The 22,927-nt window shown below is 41.3% G+C and overlaps 1 protein-coding gene across 8 annotated transcripts in view; it reads left to right on the top strand.

The window, feature by feature from the left end:
* Positions 1-576: 576 nt before the first annotated feature.
* ATXN1 (ataxin 1) overlaps positions 577-22,927 on the top strand; it is a 287,821-nt gene continuing 265,470 nt past the window's right edge. For 6 of the 8 annotated variants that reach the window (XR_007245459.1, XM_048507794.1, XM_048507793.1 and 3 more), the window contains exons 1-2: positions 1,743-1,919; positions 9,460-9,579. The gene's annotated coding sequence lies outside the window, so the exon portion shown is untranslated. Of the gene's footprint in view, positions 721-749; positions 823-1,742; positions 1,920-9,459; positions 9,580-22,927 lie in introns of those variants that run through there. The other 2 variants (XM_048507790.1, XM_048507791.1) reach the window with 2 other exon arrangements.

Genomic DNA, 22,927 nt, shown 5'->3' with positions numbered 1-22,927 from the left:
GGGTGTGCATGGCGTCTAGGTATGCAATTGACACCTTCAGCAGTTCCAGAAGGTGATGCCATTCCTGCCACGCTACAACTATTTTGTGAGTTTTGGTTTGTTGTTTTTTTAGCAACTCTAATTTGTTTAGAGAATGGAGGTTCTTTTAGAGGATCACTGGGACCCGGAATGCCAAGAATATACACACACTTCCTCCGGAACAAACAGCAATGAATCCAGAGAAGCTCCTTAGTCAATACGCAGAGAAGACTGGGCTGGTGAGAATAACATCTAAAGGTATCTGGAACACTGTCTTTTCCCCTCACCCTCCTCGCTAGTGCCAAAGGGATTGCAGATCCCAAAGCGGGAACCCTGCAGAGACGGTGTTTATTCGGGGGTTAGGAAGGCCTGTCCTTAATTCGGAGCGAGGCGCCGCCGTGAAAACATTCCTTGGGAGGAGAAACCCGGGAAAGGGTTAAGGCTGGCCGAGCCCGGGGCCGGGCGGCGCGCCTGCTGCTGCTGCTGCTGCTGCCGCTGCCATCATCTGTGTGGCTCTCTTGGCCGCCTGACAAAGTGCCTCCTCCTCCTCCTCCCCCTTTGCACGAAGAAGTCGGCTCCTTGAGCCGCTGCAGAGGCAAGCCAACTGCTCCATATTTGGCTCCCGTCACCCGTTCACACACGGGAGAGGAGAGAGGCCAGCAGCGGCTCCACCGCAGACATCCTCGCTTTCTACTACGCTCGGTGCGCAGACGGACAGAGCGCAGGGGGGGAAAATTCCCAAAAAAAAACCCCCGTGGTTTTTTTTTTTAAAATCCTGTGCGATCAGCTGGCGAGACCTCGGGTGTGAGTCTTCCCCCCCCCCCTCTGTCCGCCACCCCCCCACCCCACTTTTCACTCAATGGCATTTAAAAAAAGAAGGACCCTTCCTCTGCTTTCGCTTCTCTCCCTCGGCGCAGCAGCCTGAGAACCTCCCGCGGTTTCCAAGCTGGACTACACCCCCCCCCCCCGCTTTATCCCTGCCGGGCTCTGCAGAGGGGGGCGCGCGATGCCCCGCTCCCTCCAGGGCCGGGGGGGGGGGAGTGGGTTTGCTCCCGTTCCTAGAATCCGCGCGACGGCGCTGCCCTTCCTGTGCTGTAAAGCAGGCCAGGGAGGGCGTTTTGTGGCAGCGCCCGGGGGTGGCGCTGGCTGGGACGCGGAGGCGAGGCGCGCGCTCCCTTCTGCAGCAAGGAGACGGGAAGGAAGCAACTGGGGGGGGGAGGAGGGGGCAAAACAACACCATCTCTCCCCCCCCCGCCGCGGGGAAACCTCAGGAGGGGGGGCGAGGTGGCCCTTCCTCCCCTGGCCCTTCCTCCCTCCCTCTCGCTTGGGCGCATGACGCGCCGACGCCCCGGGGAGAAACACAGACTGGCAGACTGGGGCGAGCGCCTCCAAGCGGGGCGAGCGCGCGGAGTTCCCCCCCCCCCCCGGCCCGGGCTGGTGCGTGTCTGCCCCGAAGCCACGCGCTCCCCCGGTTGCCCCTCCGCCTGGCCGGGGGCTGCTGCTGCTGCTGCGTCCTTGTGGCGGCTCCTGCTGCTGCTGCTGGGGGAGGCGGGCGGAGGGAGCGCGCGCCCGGCCTGCTGCCCTCCCTTCCCCTCCCTGGCTGGGCTTCGTAGTAGGGCGGGCGCGTCTTCCGTGCGCGGCGTAGTACGGGGCTGGGTGGCTGCCGGAGGGGTGAATGAAGCGAGGGGGAGGAGGCGGCGGAGCAGCAGCAGCAGGAGGAGGAGGAGGAGGAGGAGGCGGTGCTGGGACTGGGATGTGCCCGGCAGCCGCCGCCGCCGCCGCCGCTCCACCACTATGCGCCTCTGCTCTGGGCCCCAGGCGGCTGGAGGTTGCACCGGGCGCTTCTGCAAGGAGGCAGTGAGGGAGCGGGTGGAGGCCGGCGCTGGGCCCCGGGACGAGAGGTAGGTCAGGGGGGAGGCCTTGCGCGCCGCCTTCCCTTCACCTTGACTCCATCCGCCCGACCGGCTTCTGCTTTTGCGCCTTTCCAGCAGAGAAAACAAGCTTAAGAGAGCGCGCAGGTTGCCCAGAGCCTTTGCTTTGCAAGAACTGTGTGTGTGGGGTTTGTGTGTGTGTATGTTTGTCTTTTTAAATCTGTGCACATTGTAATATTGTCTGCTCCACCACCGTTTTTTTAAAAGGAGGATTCTGACACTGTTTTTAATTTATATCCAATGCCCCCCCCCTCCCCCTCCCCCTCCCCCGGTGCCCTTCTTCTCCTTGCCTTTGCTCAACATTATCTTTCCAAGTTACCCTGGGTCATTCTTTAAAAGGCCTGAACTGTTTTCTACGTGCAACTAAATTGCACGGCATCCAAGAATATTGCAGGCGATTAAGACACACAACTAGATCTCCTGGCTTCTGTCGAAATGCTACAATAACAACAACATAATGTCTGTTGGGCAGTGTTGGAAACGGTGGCGATTAAAATGCAAAGCGGGAGAAATGATCAGAAAGCGGTGATCGAAAAGGGAGCGAATTGGAAGCGTGTTATATAATGCCATATTATGTGGATAACAAGAACAAGCTATTTTTATTTTGTTTACCGTATGGTATGCAATAGGAACTCCTCCAAGATAATATTCCTTGCTGCAATTGTGAACCCCCAGCTACAGTCAGAAAGAGGAAGAAACCTACAAGTTGTGCTGTTATGCATAATATTGCTGCTGTTCATAATCTGTTTGCGTGCACAGTTGTGGGAAGGCATGCTTTGAGTTTGCGGAGCCTTTTCTGCAACATACATATGGATAAGAAATGCCCGACACTGCTGGCGATTAAATATTTAATGATCCCTGTTATGTATTTTGTGCAGTTAATGGTTAGTTACATGTGTTTGAATACAGCCAATTACTTCAGTTGACATTTCGGCTGTCCGTTTCAGTTTCTGATGAAACCCCTTCGGTGAACAGCAAATTCAGATTTCAGCTGTGAATGTGAAACTGTTTGTCTGGCTGGTGAGGACAGCCTAGTTTTATTGCTCACAGCAATAGTCGTTATGAATGAGGAAGGCATAACTGAAAGAGAGAGGCTATATTGCTAAGAGTTATTTTGAAAGGCAGGAAGGTTACCCTCTCAATAGCAGATGATAATTTGTGTGGATTTTTTTGTTTTTGTTTTTGTTTTTTTCCCTGAGCATCGTTTTCTGGAATAGATAGCCCACCTGTAATGCAAAGCACAAACACTGAGATTCTCCACTTCATTCTGTGTATGTCAAATTGTGTGTGTGTGTGTAAGTGTGGTCATGTATAGACATGTCAGGGTGTAGGTTTTCAGTGTACCCACTCTGGCCCTGATCAGTCGTGTAATTAGATCAGGCTGCCATGGTAACAGACGGCATTCATCATCCATTCAGGTGCGCTTTTCTTGTGACTGGGATACCTCAAATGGTGCATGTACTGCAGGCTCTGGGCAACTTGTTAAGCTTTGTTGGTTGTGTATTGTGTCCTGCGGCATGTTTGTATACGATTAACATAATTTGTATGTAGTTTGAAATGTAAGACGTGGATCCTTGGCTTCTTGACATAAAAGCACTTCTGTTAGGTCAATTGTACAGTTACTACTTGCAGTCTGCAAGTTTCAATTCCCAGGATTTTCTGCAGACAATTATTTATTATTAGAGATGTTCTGTTTACCCTGCTTTAGCAATGGACACACCACCAAAGGAGAAAATTAAGCTAAGTGTGTTAGTCTTATTTTAGTTTTTGGCCCCCTCCAGAGACTGGTAGAATTATACAGGAGGGGAGCTGTTTTTCTCCACCGATCAGCTGTATGACTCGATTGATGTCTTTTGCATGGTAGATATATAGCTGAAGGATTTGTAAATAGCAGGTAACTTTGTTTATGGCTTTTTAACATGGAGAATCCTCTAATTCCAACTGCAGTTATCTACATTTGCCACGTATTTACGGCAATTGGCATTTTTTCTTTAAAGTAGACCTTTATGGCATCTTTGGCTGTGTAGAGAGGCTTTCTTTGTACTTGATCCTGTTTAGCAGAGGCCACCCAAGAGTATTCAGAATGACAACAGCTTGTTCATAGTACTCAAAATTCCAACAAACCCTTTAATAATGTGATTTGAAAACAGTAAAGTGGCTCTTTTTGTTTGGCTGTTTTTAAAGCTTTGAATTAAATGCACATACATTATGTGTTTCCGAGTTTTTTCCCCCTCTGTCTTTGAGACACTCTAATCCTATGAAAGGTGAGATTATTAGGGCTTTATTTACATCTCTCATACTACACTGAAGTGCATTGCAGAGGTGTTTGTAGGTCACATGTTGTCCATATGGGTTTACTGTATTAATTGTTATACAGTTTGTGTGCATCTAAAACAAGTTAGCTATCTTTGCACAGCAGCTGTCTAAAATGCAAAGCTCCCAACTACTGCAGGATTAAGGGTTGCAGTTGTTTAAAGAATGTGCAGTGAATTGAGCCTACTGTTTTCTGGAAGAAATATTCTGGTCATGCTGTTCTTTGATAACTGACATATGTATGTGCCATTTTTTAAACATTTGTACAATCTCTGACAAAAGTGTGCAGATGTGTTAAGTAACGTGTGCTATTTAATTCCTGATTATTGGCATTTTATGGAAGCTAATCTTTAATCATATAAATTGCTTGCAAATCTTTTTTGTTTAGTTAGAGAAATGTGCATACAGATAGCATGGGTGTTTTATTAATGACCCTGAAAACTCCTGTTGCTTTTAAAATATTGCCTAAGAGTTTGGGTAGGAAAATTTCTTTTGCAGACAGCTCTTTTTGCTTTTTTGTGTGTTTTAACCATTTGAAGCCAGAGAATTGCATGTGAAATTACAAAGAACTAAAACTTTAACGAGTCTGATATTTTGGCTTGTAAATACATACAAAGATTGTGCCAGAGTTTCATCATCAAGTTTAAATGCATATTACTGCATTAATGAGATCTTCTCTTTTTGTGGATATTTTCATTGTCAGAAGGGAAAAAAGCTTAGAGAAAACCAAACCAATGAGGCCCAGCTATATTCTCAGTAATGCATCAGCAATTAGTCCAGAAAATGATTTTACATCTTATTTGATTTCACTGTTTTAAATCACAGTGTTAAACTGAGAGAACAGCAAATGCCTTTCGTTGTTAAGTTAATGGATTTTAATGTAAAATAAAAGCACTGTGATAATGCAAATGGTTGAATATTTGCACAGTGCTTTTTCCAACGTATATTTAATAGATATTTCTAACAGAGAGCTTGAGTGTCATGTTATTAAACAGATGGCTTGAAAAGCAAAAACCAGACTACTAATAGCATTGAGGCTAGAAATGTATACAGCATGTGATACTCTCGTTTTTTTAGCATTTTGGATTGTATGCTGCAGATATGTTCATAGTCTCAGAAACAGACAGTACTAGAAACAGGCAGATTTCTCTGCCAAGGATCAGAGCTTCCTTTCTCCTGATGGGCCATGGGAGCAGGTTCTCTAAGACTTAGCAGGCCTAGCTCTTTCAGGCCGTGAAGACAAATTGAGCAATGCTTCTATGGAAATCCTGGAATTGGTTTCCATTCCAGTCTGTACCACATGGCTTCCACTGCTGTTTTGGCCCAGTGTGCCCACATTGCTAGCTTGAAAACATAAGGCAGATAGGGGCGTAAGGAATAGAATAGGGAAAAGTGAAACAGCCATGTAGAGTGGGTAGTACAGAATGAATCCTTGTACTGTCTTGGCACATGTTGTTGTACATTAATTTGTTTATAACGTGAATTTTTATGTCCCTTCAGGAATCCTTCAGATATGTGGTTGGGATGTCTGAAGTACCAATTACATAATATTTTCCCCTAGAGTTCATTCTGTAAAAACCTTAGGAAAAGTGCTTTTTATTTTTAAGGGTATTTTGTAAAGCAGCTTCCCCCCTCAAATCTGTGTGTGTTTTTTAAATTACGTGAAATGTTCTTTGTTTTAGTATTTTATTGTAAAATAAGCTATCTTGTTCAGTAAGACACGTGATCTAATTCTTTGTTCGATGACAGCTGGAGGCAATACTTAACTTCATTGAGGTCTGTGGAAGATAAAATAGGCCTGATTCCCCTCTTACACTTGCTGCCATCATAGTGAATCCTATTTTCAATCTTTACTGGTTTGAGCACAATTCAGTGAGGGACAGTTTCTCTAGGATAGGTGTGCAGACAACTCTTAGCTGACCTTTTGAGTTATTGAATGATTAACTGTTTAGGGTACAATTCATGGACTCTGTGTAAACTATAGACGTAGCTGGATGTTTTTTTATTGCAATGAATGTCACATGATAAATGAAAACTATGCACAGACCATATCACCCAACTACGATAATTAGAAAGTGCATAGTAAGTATATCATGTTCAAAGGGAGTTTGTTAAATCTGGCAGATAGAAAAACTGAAATTTCAAATCTTCAGTAACTTGAGACTGAGGCCCCTTCCGCACATGCAGAATAATGCACTTTCAATCCACTTTCAATGCACTTTGCAGCTGGATTTTACTGTGCAGAATAGCAAAATCCACTAGCAAACAATTGTGAAAATGGATTGAAAGTGCGTTATTCTGCATGTGCGGAAGGGGCCATAGTTTTGCAGCCATTATATTAGAATTTACCGGTATATATTTTAGAATATTTATCTTTGGGTGTTAGAAAGACAGTTTAGATGGAATGTCTTATAAAAATATTAAAATCTGTGTTCTATCATCCTGTCTAGGATAGGAAGTGATTTTTTTAAATTCACAATTTTAATTTTTGCCAAAAAAAAAAATTCTGTAGTAGGTGAGACTTTAAAAAAAAATTGCAGAACTCCATATATAAAATAGTCAGTAGGAATTGCATGAAATATCTATTTATTTAATGTTGTGAACGTCTACATGTCTGAAGGCCCATTCAGATGTCAGGAGAAGCTCCAGTTTAATGGATGGCTGTCAGAATCAGTTTGTTGGCATGCATCTCTTCCTCTTAAACATGGCGCTTGATTGAATCCTTTCTGGTTTCATGAAGGTTCCGCTTTCCTTGACATCTGAATGCAGGCCCTTCAGCATTTTGGAGTCTTGTTTTCCCCATGAGCTGGACACCTAAATTCATATTTAACTTTTCTAAGGTTTAGAATGGTGGGAGCGGGCAAAATGTCCAAGGCAGATTTATCCCAAACTGGAGCCTGATGTATTGGGAGAGAGGAAAAGAGGGGTGGGCGAACATTGGCGCTGCGGTAGCACAGCCGACAAAATAACGCTCATGTTTGACACTGGAAGTCTTATGTTTAATTAAAGTTTGCAATGCCCCCTTCCGCACACGCAAAATAATGTGTTTTCAAACCACTTTCACAACTGTTTGCAAGTGGATTTTGCCATTCCGCACAGCTTCAAAGAGCACTGAAAGCAGTTTGAAAGTGCATTATTCTGCATGTGCGGAATGAGCCAATCTGAGCATAAAATAATATAAGTTGGGCAGGCACAACTTTTTAAAGGTAAGAACTAACGATTGGATCGCTTTTATCTTTCTAATTCCACTTAGAAAATAGGTAATTATGGGCTACCATGGAAGTTCTCTTGCAAAAGCTTCTTTTCAGTTGGGACTTTACTCAGGAGAATTTGTTGGTAGATTTCATATCCTGCATGTGAGCTCCCAAAGGCACCTGGTGGGCCACTGCGAGTAGCAGAGAGCTGGACCAGATGGACTCTGGCCTGATCCAGCAGGCTCTTCCTTATGTTCTTATGGTCCCCTCTGTGGTCAATGTTGATTAAGCATAGGATTTAAAATTAATCAAAATTTAAAGCCATTTGAATCGGAACATGGTACAACACAAAATGGTGGCAAGAGAAGATAAAAGTTATTGTTTCTCCTCTAGCCAAAATTTTTAGTTTTTTAAAGCACATAAAAAGCTTATGAGAAAGAAACATAATCACAGCTTATGAGTCGCTAAAAATAGTGTGGGAGACGGAAGGAACAATGTAACATGCTTGTTTACTTTCCCTGAGAGTTTAAACTCTGAACGTTGGGTTTAACATGACAGGAATAATATGGCAAAATGTAGATGGCCCTTCCTAGTCTTCTCTTGCAACACACTTTTTCCTGTTACTTTGTGGTTCAAGCAACAGCACTGAAGTTGAGAGATTTTACAAGTAGTATGTCTCCACACAGAGTAAAGGCCCCCTTTCCTTGATTTTTTAAAATTTTAATTGACAGTAATTCCGTTACTGGATTTTTAAACTACACACGGGTACAAGGTAGGATATAGATTTTTAAAATTTTAGAAGTTTCAGAAATGTGGTAAGGTGGATCTTCTGAGCTGTTGTTATAATTGAAAGACTTGCCTTGTTGTTGACATGACAGTTTCATCTTGGTGGCCTGTGGATGTGTGTAGCAGATATAGCCAGGAGCTGCAATGCTATTCCATGATTGATGTGAATGTCATTTCTTCCTGTTACTCTGCTTATAATTTGTAATCCCATTATAAATGTATTGGGCAGGAAGAGCTGTCTATATGAGAGTTGTTTTTATAACCCGCTTTTCTCTACCTTTTAAGGTGTCTCAAAGTGGCTTACAATCGCCTCCCCTTCCGCTCCTAAAAACAGACACCTTCTTAGGTAGATGAAACTGAGAGTTCTGAGAGAACTATGACTAGGCCAAGGTTACCCAGTAGGCTTCTTGTGAACAAGTGAGGAAATAAACTGCTTGTAACCACCTCACTATGCTGACTCTTTAATTTGGTGGGGGCCAAAGTGCCTTCAAGGCGCTTGTAGACAAGGTATTTCTACTTTTGTATACTCTTTGCCTAACTTGGCCTATTTTGCCCGTCATTTTTGCTTGAGTCTGCACTGTGGTATCTCGCAATATTGGTTGTTAGTTACCATGTCATGTCCACATAACTTAAAACATTATGTGGTTGTATCAGGCTTTTTTCTATAGATGAAGTGGTGATTTGCTGTGTCAGTTATTTTGGGGAGTATGCATGTTGTGTACTTTATGAAATTTTATTGAGATCTCTCTGTAACAAAATACACACCAAAAAAGCCTTCTATGCATCTAAAATTGAATTTGATTGAAATATTAGGAAATTAAAGATAGCAGTTCTGATTATCATATGTTTTTAGTTTTGTTTGACTCGGGTCTTTTGCATCATAAAGTTTGCACTCTAGTCAGACTTTCAGTCTGTTTTCTGAAATAATCTATAAAGGTCAGTATTTGCTAGCTGAAGTTGGTTCTGAATATGGTTGTTCTGAATATAGTTCTTTGTCTGGGAGAAAATACCAGTTACAAATATTTTTTTTAGATTGTTATAGTGTGCTGAAGCACACCATTGAAGTTATTTTGCTTTGTTTTTAACAAACTAAATATGTTTTCTAGGTCTTTCCTGGAACTTTATATAGTATATTAATACGATTAATTCTCTCTATAGTTTGGAAGAAGTTTGGTATATTAATAATAGTCTTCCCTTTTTGTTTCTCATATCTTTAGTCTTTGGATCAACAATTGCAACCCAGAAAAACAGCCCAAGTAGCAACTTTCTTCCTTATTCTTCTAAGACATCAACTACCAGTTTTAATCTTCACCGTTGAGAGGGGGCATATAAATAAGGTGAGAATTCAAAACTTTCTTTCACTTTAGTTAATATCTGAATCTTGTAGGAAGCTGGACCTTAGTACTTAAGGTTCTGTGTAATTAAATAGAGATAAATACTTTTACATATAAAACCATTTTAATTATACAGTCCAGGAAGTTATCTACAGTATTTCAAAAGGATTTGTTTGTTTAGTTTGTTCAGTCTGGAACTTTTCTAAGCAAATTTCAAGATTTTGTAGCTGGTTGAGCTTTATGGGCAGGGTTTTCTGTCTGAGAGGAGGAAATGAGGTCATTCTGGTTTGCATAATCTTACTAAATGGAGAGGGTTCACATTTAAAATTGCTTGTCGGTTGAAGCTCTGGAAGGCTGAGCTGCAAAAAAACTTAATGATGTGATAGCTACCATAGAAATAGACCAGAAACATGCTGAGGCATGTATCTTAAAGTATGAATGGAAAAGAGTTGCAGTATTTGACCTCTGCAAGATGTGAAGCATAAATAACAGAAATCCTATCTGTGCTTTTTATTGGTTATTTTTAAGAATGGTTATATAAATGTCACAGCACTTGCAGGCAAGACCAAGAACTACTCTAACTTCCTGTTCCTGATTTCCTTGATTTTGCATATAGGTATCTGTTTTTTCATATTAAGACTTATCATTCAACCAGGTCAGTAACTGGTTAAATAAATATTACTTTATATACTTTGTGGTCTGCCTTTCCTGCTGTAGAACAGTGCAGGTAGTAGCATAAGACAACCAGTGATTAATAAATCTCTTTCTATTTTTAATGTGGCTTATTTATTTACATGCCATCTTTCTTCCCAATATATTGTGCCTCTCTTCCATTGTGTCCAGACAGCCTTGCAAGGTTGGTTAGTCCAGGAGGGTGACTGGCCCAAGGTCACTCAGCAGGTTTCCACAGCAGAGTGGGGATTCACACCTGGGTCTCCTAGATCACAGGTGTCAAACTCGCAGCCCTCCAGATGTTATGGACTACAGCTCCCATGCTGGCAGGGGATGATGAGAACTGTAGTCCATCACATCTGGAGGGCTGCGAGTTTGACACCTATGTCCTAGATCATAGTAATGCAATTCAAATATTATAATGGTTTGAAAAGTGGTAAATTAAAAGTGCTAAACAGAAATATGTAGAGAATCCTGAAAATTATTTTACATTATAATGGCTAATGAAAACCTTATCACAACATTAATGAAAACTTTTAATGTATGCAGGATTAGTGGGTTACACAGTGCATGATTGACATTTTATGGCTGTGAGCTGGGGTGTTATACTTTGTAAAGAGTAGTTTCAGCAACTCGTTACATGTAAAGACCTGCCCCTTACAGTATACCTCAGCAGCTGAAATGGAGGAAGCATATTTGAATCATTTGACTTTGGAGTATCATTCTCTTTTTTTTCCAGTCGTTAATGCCAGACGAATCACTTCTATACTTGCACATTTATACTTTTTGTTGTTTTTGGGTGGTGTTTATATTGTGCCTGATGAATCAAGTGGGATAAAGGATGTTGCAGCTGATGCTTATTGGGAGCCTGCAGTGGTGGATGGAGGAGACGTTCCACATTTAACCAGCTGCTTCCACTATGCAGTATCTAAGTATGGGCAGAAGTAACCTGCTTTGTGCAATACAGACACGACCGAACAACCTGCAAAGGATAACAGTTCATATTAGTACAGGGTCTCCGTCGTTTTCTGTGCAGGCATGGTGTGAACTCTCCCATCAATTTACAGAACTAACCAAGATCTTACAGGAAACACCACTGTACAGGTTGGTTTGCTGTCGGGAGCTGAAATATTTGCAGACCTATTAGAACCGTGGTGGCGAACCTTTGGCACTCCAGATGTTATGGACTACAATTCCCATCAGCCCCTGCCAGCATGGCCAATTGGCAGGGGCTGATGGGAATTGTAGTCCATAACATCTGGAGTGCCAAAGGTTCGCCACCACTGTATTAGAACAATAAGGATAGTATATTGTGACTTGATGATGAAAAAAGAGAGTCTGCTTGAGAATGATACTGTCAGCCAGCCTTACATGGGAGGTTACCTTTGTCCAAGTTGACTGTCACCAAGCATAGTACAGATTGGTTTGCTGTTGGTTTGCTGTACAGGTTGGTTTGCTGTTGGGAGCTGAAATATTTGCAGACCTATTAGAACAGGGGTGTCAAACTTGCGGCCCTCCAGATGTTCATTAACTACAATTCCCATCAGTCCCTCTCAACATGAGCATTGGCTATACTGGCAAGGGTTGATGGGAATTGTAGTTCATGAACATCTGGAGGGCCGCAAGTTTGACACCTGTGTATTAGAACAATAAGGATAGTATATTTCCCATCCACTCATATCTAATTAGAATAAATGATTCTTTGTAACACTATTTAGACCATATTGCTTCTTGAAAGTCCACTGTATATTGCTAGAACTGTACTGCGGTATCCCCTTTTCCTGTACTTTAAACTAATAATGCAAAACCCAAGACAGATATTTTGCAGGGGTAGTTTTAACAATATGGGACAAGCCATCAGTGCTTCGAAGAGGCTGCTTTTCTGGAGAAGGTGGATAGAAAATGGCATAACAAGATTTGTAACGCTGGTTTGTACAGTTTTGGAGGATAGCCCAGGCTAGGCTGGTCTTGTCAGACATTGGAAGCTAAGCAGGGTCAGCCCTGGTTAGTTCTTGGATGGGGGACCACTGAAGAAGTTGCATAGAAGCAGGAAGTGGCAAACCACCTCAGAACATTTCAAACCTTAATGGTCATTGTAAGCCATCTACGACCCGACGGCATGCAAATAAACAAAACCTCTTGGAAGTTTTCAAAATTCTTGGCTTGGTGTCATGGTTATCCCAATCTACAAAGGTAATCCAGAGATGCAGAAAAGGATGCTGTGCACAGTAAAAAGAACTCCCCTGTGTTTGGCTGCATGCCAGGTCCTTCGCTGGATTTGGACCACATACATATCCTTGGTGACAGTCAGCTTGGACAAAGGTAACCTCCCATGTAAGGCTGGCTGACAGTGTCATTCTCAAGCAGCTTCTCTTTTTTCGTCATCAAGTCACAACTGAATTATAGTGGTGTTTTCAAGGCAAGAGACGCTCAGAGGCGGTTTGCCATTGCCTGCCTCTGCATAGCAACCCTGGTATTCCTTTGTGGTCTCCCCTCTAAGTGGTAACGTGGACTGACCTGCCTAGCTTCCGAGATCTGATTAGAGCAGGGGTAGGGAACCTGCGGCTCTCCAGATGTTCAGGAACTACAATTCCCATCAGCCCCTACCAGCATGGCCAATTGGCCATGCTGACAGAGGCTGATGGGAATTGTAGTTCCTGAACATCTGGAGAGCCGCAGGTTCCCTACCCCTGGATTAGAGTGAGCTAGGCTGGCCTATCCAGGTCAGTGCAAAGCAAAGTTCCCGAGGTCTAAGTCCTTAGAAGTCAAGGGGCTTGTAGAAGGGTGCCACTCTCCTTCAAATAGCGCTAGAAATCTAGGCACCCTTTGCTCTGTTCACCAGGTGATTTGCACTCCCAAAGCTCCTCTTCTTTAGGGATATTGTTGTGCACAAAGTGTTTGTGGTACTTGTTTAAATTCAGTATTTTAGCAGCTTTGGTTTTATTTTTATGAACTCAAATTCTGAGTCATTCTCACCCACCCACCCCAGGTAATTCAGCTCACCCAAGCAGATAACTTGAATTGAATGAGTGCCTTATAGGACAGTCCTAAACTTACAGTGCAATCCAGATGTGGGGGGAGCCCTTGGGAAAACAAAAACCTCTCCTGTCACCTGAATTGCTTATGTCCTCCCCCCCCCCCCGTGGCTCCCATTTCTGGGTTTGCCCACTGCAGAGCTGGAGGGCGGCCAGATGCTGACATGTTTGCTCCCTTCGCTGATGGTGGTGCCCCTTATTCTGGTGGAGGGGAGGGAGAATGTGTTGGCACAGCCCTCGGCTGCCTTCTAAGGCCATTCGGCTCCCCATCTGGACTGACCACTACACCCTTCTAAACTCATTGAGTTAGGTGGACTTAGAAAAGTGTAACTTTGTTTAGGATTGTTCCATTCATTGTTTTCAGTAAAGTAAAACTATAAAAGACTGCTCTCTAAACCTGTTTCCTGGGCCATCGCATCAAGGTAACTGTGCATCTTTGAAAAGCAGCAAACCACCTTCAATATTAGAAAAAAGCAACGTTGAACATTCAGAGTATACCTTTTTTTCTTTTAAATTACGTTAATGACTTCATTTTCCCCCCCTTCAGACCACTGTTGTAAGATTTTGTATGAGAAGCTGGCCAGCATAAACCACAAAGTATATTGTCATTGTTGTCATTTCAAGTGTGCTTAACACAAACAATAGCAAAGAAGAAGAAGAAGAGAGTTTGGATTTATATCCCCCCTTTCTCTCCTGCTGGAGACTCAAAGGGGCTTACAATCTCCTTGCCCTTCCCCCCTCACAACAAACACCCTGTGAGGTAGGTGGGGCTGAGAGAGCTCCGAGAAGCTGTGACTAGCCCAAGGTCACCCAGCTGGCGTGTGTGGGAGTGCACAGACTAATCTGAATTCCCCAGATAAGCCTCCACAGCTCATGCGGCAGAGCGGGGAATCAAACCCGGTTCCTCCAGATTAGATACACGAGCTCTTAACCTCCTACGCCACTGCTGCTCCTAGCAGTGAGTCCTTTCATTAACTATGTGGAAACATTTGTAGAAGTTACTTGCTGTCTTCTGTAAAACTTAGTTACCTGTGTATTCTGGTGTGAGTTTATAATGTTCTTGTGTAGTTTTTTTTGTTAAAAGTACTGCAGTTTGTGTGGTAATTTTTTGGCCTCTTTGGGGAAGATATTAGTGCCCCCTGCTGTCTATTTCAGAGCAATATCTGCCTTCCATAGGAAATGTATTTAGTTATCTCTTTTACTTTGCATATATAATGACCTGTAGGAGAAGTGTGAAAACAAATTTGAGAAAATTTTATTGAACTGGAAGTACCAAGAGAATGAATTCCAGTTTGTTTTCAGTATAATTAGCTAGTAATTAGAAAACACATTAAATTTTTGTAAATTGCTTGTTCAGTATTGTAGAAGAGTAAATTTAATCTGCTTGGAAGTGAGGAGCTGACAGGCCTGGCTGGTAGATCACTGATATTCCAACGCTGTACTTTAAAAATCATGAACTCCTGAGAATCATGCTCGGTTTATCTCTCATTACATTTTTTGAAAGGGTTATTATCCTGATTTTATGAGTACTATTCTCATGAACTACCTTTAGTTTGTGTAAATCCCCCCTCCCCCCAGTAGTTCTGGAGAGTGAAATTAATTTACTTGGAAATTTAAGTTTAGATTTTCAAACAATGTATAATTTATCTATACTAGATTTGTAAAATTTAAAACATTATTTACATATTTACATTGTTTAGATGTACAAAAATTGATTCCTAAAACATCACTGACATTTAGCCTTTCGGTTCTTTTGGTCAAATAGAATCAAAAGTTGTATCATTCTCCTCTAGGAAATGCTGGAAATCATACAGTTATGGCTATACAGCTTCCAGTGATTTCTAGAACACTTGTGTTTGGAAGTGAGATCACACGGTCACTGACAATATTTTTAAAAAATTCTTCTATTTGTTGTGGGCAGCTGGAATGCTGGCAGGCCCACGTCAGGCACTGCAGTCTGAACTAAATGACTTCGTGTTTCTTATGAATGTACACATGCAAATTGAATGGTGGCTTTTTAGTCATTTAATCACAAGTTGAATCCTAATTCTATTGGAAGTTAATGATAGTATTATAATTATGGGCCAAGATTCAGCCTGAAACATTTTTGGAACATGGATACAAACATCATAATTGCAGGTTGTTATAAATGCAGCTCAGCAAAAGTGCTTGTAAGTCCTAGTGATTTCAGTGACAGATTTTCAAGGGATTTAATTGTTTAATTTTGAGTAGATAGTATGCAGTATGGTCACGTAGTTCATTCCAGGCATAAAATGAGGGTTCCAGAAAGTGATTTTTGCTGAATAGTTCTTCTTCTGTCTCTTCTTTTGTAAGTAGTTCCCAGTAGTGTAATGTCAATGTTTTGCTGTTGGCAATTCAACAGGAAGTCCTAGAAAACAGTTGCAAATTCCTTACAATTTTCTTCTGGATGTCCTCTGTATTCTGGACAATAAAGACCAGGCTCCACCCTCTAAATCTCTATGAATTTATCAACCCATAGTTGCCAACTTTCATTATGGATAGTATCTTTGTAGTTGAGGAATATTCTGACTTAACAGGTCTGTGGAGTTTTATCGGTGACAGAAACAGTAGTACAAACTGAAAACAATACTACCAGTTTCTCGGGGCATATGTGGTTGTTGGTCTCTGATCTGAGGTAACTGAGGTCCATTCATGCCACTAGGTAGACCCTGAAGGTCCCCAGTGACTTATGGATTCTGGTCATTGACATTCTGGCATGTGGTGTAAAATGGATCTCAGATGGCTGTTTTCTTGTCTTTGGATTTAAAGGTTTCTATGGTGGAAGGAGACCTGTATTTGGGCTCAGTTCCCGTTATGTGTTTTGTTTTCTGCTGCATTATCTGCATAAGTAAAACTTTCAGCAAGAAAAGAAATCCAACCCAATTTGTTTTTAAAAACCGTGTTGAAAGAAACAGTGAAGTATAATAGGTTAATTTACAAGACTGAATTTTAGGATTACTGTCAACATGCCACAAGTAGTTAAAATGCTACAGGTAATCATATGCAATATTTTATTTACAGAGTGTAAAATTCTAGTCCTGACATATGACTAAGAGGGGAGCCCCTCGTTGAAGCTGTCATATGTCATCTGCTTCAGAGAAATAATTACTTGGCAATTCCCATTTGATAATTCCCTCTTTATTTGCTGATGAGTTAACTTAACAGTGATGGAATTGTTAAGACTGCATTTAATCTGAGTAGCTTTTGTGAGGAGCTGTAGATAATCGTAATATGGATTTTTAATGCTCTTTCCAACACAGAACTGTTGGAAAACAAGTAAACAGTTGATGACCACCAATAATTACTAATGTTTTTTCTCAAATCAAAGTGTTTTTTTTAAAAAGAATACCCTATTCAGCATACATTTTAAATGTGTCACACTCAGTATAAATAACTGCTATGCAAGATTTTTTTTTTAAAAAAATTAATTCTTCCAGGCAAATAGATAAGTTTAAAAATAATGTCTCACAGGCTACTTATGCATGAATAAATATAAAATGCTTAATAGTCTTGTCTTCATCATTAATCTTCATTCCCATTCTGGTTCTTTTTCCTTTGAAGAACAACTGCTCACTTGGAAAATTGTGCAATACAATCTTGTCAGATTTTGGAAGCTAAGCAGGATTGGGTCAGGTTAGTATTTGGATGGGAGACCACCAATGAAGTCAGGGTTGGAACACGGAGACAGACAATGGCAAACCATCTTTGAACATCTCTTGCCTTGAAAAACCTGCAGTGTTGCCATGTCAGGTATGATTTGATGGCAAAAAAATTGATCTGGTTATATCATTATAAAATATTGTTTCTGTTTGGCCATTAGCATTTTTTTGGGTTGTTCCTTGGCATGTTGTTCTATACCACCCTCTGCCACGTTATTTTGCTATAATTGTAAATCAGATTCATTTTTGGTTTGAAAAGTACGTGTCTTGGTTCTCAAGATATTTCATTTTAGAGAACATGGGTTCAGCATTTTTCTGACTACATCCAAAGTAATGATTTTGGTGAGTAATGCTTGATTATTTTTGGAATTTCATTTAATTGACAAAATTATATGAAATATTAATTGATGTTATGTTTTCTTGATCAGAATTAGATGGGCGACTACTATTTGATTTTGGGGGTGTTTGGCTATCAAGTCACATCTGATTTTTGGCAGCCTTGTGTAGGGCTTTCAAAGCAAGAGGCATTCTGAGGTGGTTTGCCATTGTCTAAATGTTCTAGTCGTTGTGTCACATCACATTCCATGTGATTGAGTCGTTCTCCCACTGAGGTGGGAGGACATCTTGTCTGAGTGGCTCCCACCTCTTTGTACAGGGAGCCAGGAAATAAGAATCTTCCACTTCCTGTCTCCTTTGTGGGAGTCAGCCATTTCTAGTTCTGTTCCTCCTTCAGTTAGGGAAGGCAGAGCTAGACTTAGGTTCTGCGCCAATTTGACATATGCCAATTTGGTTCATGTGAAAAAAAGAATAGTCAACATGCCTACCACATTGCCAGGAAGCCCCTTTGGGAGTGGTGGCACTGCTGACCACCTGAAGTCTTGGATGGGGTGCCCATGCTAGTGAGTTGAGTTAACAGCCTTCCCTTCCCTTGTTACTTTCTTTGCTGTTTACATTTTTCTCTACTTATGTTATTGTTGGGACAAAAGTGCTTAAAGCAGGAGGGCACAACATGGTAAAGGGACAGTACCTGTTGTTCCTCTCGTGCACTTTCTTTTCAGGTAGCAAGTAGACCATCCCCACTTGCAAGTAGACCATCCCCCCCATGAGTTAGTACAAATGGCTGTCCCATCTAGTTTGACCATTGGCTATGTCGCTGATGGACAAGGGACTAAATGTTACTTCATAGGATCAAGTTGTTTGTTACCCATTAGATGTGTTGCATATTTATACAAGTGCATGAAATAATTTTATACATTAAGTAGCATGTCAAACAACAGAAGACCAAAAGTGCAATAAAGAGTTAGTGGATTTCAGAAAATATTATTGGCTCATGAGGACTTGAGTCTCTGCTAGGTCTTGAACATGAGGTCTGCTGGGCTAAGGGTAAATCTGCTTTCTGATGTTTGTGTCAGTTGTGTTATGATGTGTAACTTAGCCAAGGATCTGTGCAACTGTCCAGTGTGGACACTGTGCTCCTTTCTGTAGTTGTAGTGTTCTTTAGTGTGGTGTAGTTGTGTTGGTATAGTGCAGTGCTGTCCATATTCATTGCAGAATTTTTTTCTTTCTGCTTCGCTAAATGAGTTCACCTTGGTGGCTCTTGGCAAACTAGTATCAATCTCAGTTGTGAACAATTAGAATAATAAAGGATTGTCTCTCAGCGTTGTTGAAATGTTGTGAAGTATTTGGTATGCAAAAAAGTTTTAGATTTCTGATGATTAGACTAATTTACTGCAGCAACCCCCCCCCTTTACAGTTTCTATGTAACCCAAACTGAAATTATTATATGTTCTCTAAGTTATTTGAAATAATCCAGACTCTTCTCAGGAGAACAGTGATTTCAGCAAACTGAACTGAAACCCAATTATCAGTGTCCTCATAAGCACTTTCTGTTTACTAAGCAACTGATGAAATGCCCACAAGCCTAGATGAATAAGAATACCGACCATTCATTTTAATTTCTGTGTTAGTGCCGTCTCGCCTGCTGAAGCTTTTGGGCCCAGTGGGCATGGCTGTATATCACACTAGTGGTAAGGGAACCGCCCCTTGTGGCATTTTGTTTGAGTGTATGATATAAGTGGAGCTAATTAGGAGGGATAATTCTGGGCCCTGTAATGTATATGAACAGCTTGAGACAGTGTTTGGTTGTTTACAAATTATATACTTGTGGTACTAGAAATAAAGATAATAAATATGAGGCTTCTGTGATGCAAAAACTTAACCAGAAGTGGCTTGCTGAGACATGATGGCTGTAAGAAATGTGGACTGTTTGGTTGATTTGCATAAGTTTAGTTCCTTGATTTTGAAATGAATTGTGTGGTTGCTTGTCACTCAGAATTCTTGTCTGTTCTGGAGAGAAAAATGGACTAGACACATTTTGGGGCGGGGGGCGGGGGTTGGTCTGTCAGTGGTTTGTAGCCATCATGGCTAAATTAAGGTTGCCACCCTTGGAGGTCTCCTCCTTCTACAGTTTATCTCCAAGCAACAGAGATCAGTACCTTTGGAGAAGATGTCTGCTTTGGAGGGTGGGCTCTATGGCTTTGTGCCCTGCTAAGGACCCTCTCCTCCCAAAACCCCACTCTCTGTGTTCAAAATCTCCAGGTATTTTGTCATTCAGAGCTGGCGACCGTATGGCTGAATGGATCTTCCACATTCGAGAAGCAGAATGCTAGGGAATGGTAGTGGCTGGGGTGGAGTGACAACAGCAGAAGCGGATTGCAGCCTTCATTCTCTGGTTGTGGGATTCCTTTATGTTTTTTATTACCAGTGGGAGAAATAGGATACCGGTTTAGACAGACCTTCGGGTAAGTCAATGAAGATGTTTAGCTGGTATGACTTTTTTGTCTGATTATACGGCGCATATTAACTTGAATCAGTAATGCACGTAGGCACTGAGACGAAATGTTTATCGTACTAAACGGAATCAGACAACGTACTCCCATGTCAGAATTTCAGCTGGAGTAGAATGTAGTTTAGGAGAAAATGAATGCAAATTGAATGACCCTTCACCAACATTTATAACTGCCAGACATACTGGAAAGTCTTCGGTGCTTAAAAAAAAGAGAGAGAAGCTTTTGCTTTTCAAAAAGAATCCTAGCAAATAGTACAGCATGTTATACTTATGAGAGCCTTATATTCCATATTTTGCTTAATGTGGTTTGGTACATTTCTTAAGCTAATAAACTCAGAGATAGTAGTTCAGGGCCAGGGCATTTTGTTACTATGGGCTTTATTGTGATGGTTTGTAAGGATCTGTGCTGGTAAACAGAACAAACATTTCTGGAATGGTGAGCCTTTGCTAGAGCCAACCTCTCTGAGAACTGGAGTGCTGAAACTCTGTGTTTTATAAGAAGCAGAAATGAACTGCAGTTCTACTTGGGGAGAATGAAAAGAATAATTCAGTGGCCACAAGCATATTTCCTTTTTCTTAATCTGCAACTGGTATGGATGATGTTTCTGTTTAACTTGATTAAACAGGGTGTTATTTTTAAGAGACATTTTTCCTATGATTTTTTTTTCACACTTTTAATCTCAGTACTAATGTTTATTAACTTTCTTTTGGTTGGATTTCTTTCTGCAGAGGTCTATTACTATATATCATGAGTAAATTCTGGTTTTTAAAGGGTAATTTCTTGTGTAATGTATTGCCCCTTTCTTTTTCCTCCTCGTGGACTATTATTTGTTAAAAGGATTTGCAAAGCTCTCCGCATTTCTGCAGAGCTAGAAGCACTTTTTTGTAACCGCCTTCCTTCCTTATTAGTCATAAATGAGTCTCAAGTCTCTACAGTTCATATGATTTGTGTGAAGTAGCTTTTCATTCCAGGAACCCTCCCCTCCCCCAACCACTTGCTTCATGGGAAAATCTTTATATATACACACATTCCTCTGAAACTTGCTGGGTTTTTTTGGTTCCAGTTGCAGTATTTCTGCGGCAGTCTTTTCCCACATATGCTAGTTTTTAAGATGCCAGAGCATAAAATGCTAGCCTTTTTTGGCACCTTATATATTTATTTCCTGCACTACAACCTGTTCTTTGCTTAAACGCTTAACATTCATTTATCTGTTTTTTTTCCTATATCTATGCTATATCTGGAAGCCATGCGTTTGGTTTACAAGCTTAAGAATGTGTTAAATGTGAAAGACCGGCTGGGTTCAAACAATGTTTTTAGCCATGATTTGGAAAATCATGAATGAAATATGGAGTCACATGGTCCTACCTCTCCGTAATGTAGGGCTTTACTATTTATTTGCTGTTTAGTGCAAACTGTAGTTAGAATAGTCAAACTTCTGGTTTGCACTGAACAGAAATGAAAACAAAAGCTGCAGTTCTTCAAACCGTAGTGCCAGACATTGAATACAGCTGGAGGGTACATAGCTCTTTGACCAAGAAAGATCCTTGGGTGGAATTCATGTTTTTAGTCGAAAGGTGAATAAGATGACCTATCATGTCTGTTCCAGCTCTGTAATATGTAACTAGAAACCTACATTATTATTTATGAAAGCCATCGATAAGAACTTGCCTTTCCATCCTAAACAGGAAATGTAGATATAGCAAAATAAAATGATATCCACCTAAAAAGGAGCTTCTGTCCAAAATACATTAAAATCTACTATCACGATTCCATCAAGAAAACTATTGGAGTGAGAGTGACTCAGCATGATTGGACATTGGGGTGTGTGTGTGTGTGTGTGTGTGCTATATCTCTTTAAGTGTATGTTATCTCTTGGTGGGATGTTCCTCTCTTTGTCTGTACCTGGGGACTACCTACTGGCCCCTCCTCTTATCTGTAGCCATTGTTCTTTGTCTCTCTTTCCGTGAGGACTTTCATGGAGTCTGATGCTTCTACAGAAGCAAATATTCCATACCTGTACTCAGAATTCACATGATGCCAGGATAGCTGGCCACTTGTTTAGGAAAATGTATACTTTATATCAGGATTTCTATCTTTCTTTCAACTACAACGAGAATGTGAACAGAATCTGCTTGAATGAATGTGTAAGTTTTACCTTTTTGCAATTTACTTCTTGGGAGAACCGTTTTTTACCCCACTCAATATCACACTTCCTTGACTGGGCAAACTCTGGTATTTTAACCAGTATACCCAACAAAAAGCAACATCCAAAAGCAACAGATTTATAGTTCCTCTGCAAAGAAACATGAAATACCTTTAAATTTAAACCTCTGTATTTAATTTTTTACATGCAGAATGGCTCTGTGGTTCAGAATTAGAGCATCCACTTTGTATCCAGGTTCAGAAAGCCCATCTTCAGGTGAAAGAATCAGGTAGTGTGTGGTGTGAAAGATCTCTACTTGAATCTCTGTAGAGCAGCTGTCAGTAAGAGTAAATAAGACTAACCTTGATAGGCCAATGGCTTGATTCAGTATAAGACAGATTCAGTGTGTTCATGAGTCCTTCAGAAGGACTTTCAATAATTGTAGTGTTGCTATTGAGAAGTCGCTTCCTCTCATAGTTCCTTTTAACAAGGAACAGGTCACTGGAATAAAATATCATGAAAACCTTTGCTAACCACGTGTAGGTGGAAATAGAGAAGTTTGTGCCACACACTTTCATCACATACTTTGCACTGTGTGTTTGTGTGTGTGTCAAATGCTGCCAAGTCGCTTCTGACTTGTAATGACCCTATGAGTTAATATCGTCCCAAATGTCCTATTGTTAACAGCCTTGCTTGGGTCTTGCTCACTGAGGTCCATGGCTTCCTTTATAGAGTCAATCCATCTCATGTTGGGTCTTCCCCTTTTTCCTGCTGCCATCAACTTTTCCTAACATTATTGTCTTTTTCCGTTATTGAAATCATAGAGGTGGAAGGGACCATACAGGCCACCTAGTCCAACTCTTGTCTTCTCAGCATGTGACCAAAGTACGATAGCTGCAGTTTAATCATTTTAGCTTCCAGGGGAAGTTCAGACTTGATTTGATCTGAACCCACTGATTAATCATTTTGGTG

The sequence above is a fragment of the Sphaerodactylus townsendi genome, linkage group LG09, assembly GCF_021028975.2.
Source record: "Sphaerodactylus townsendi isolate TG3544 linkage group LG09, MPM_Stown_v2.3, whole genome shotgun sequence".
Lineage (NCBI taxonomy): Eukaryota > Metazoa > Chordata > Lepidosauria > Squamata > Sphaerodactylidae > Sphaerodactylus > Sphaerodactylus townsendi.
This window is presented reverse-complemented; position numbering and strand designations above follow the sequence as displayed.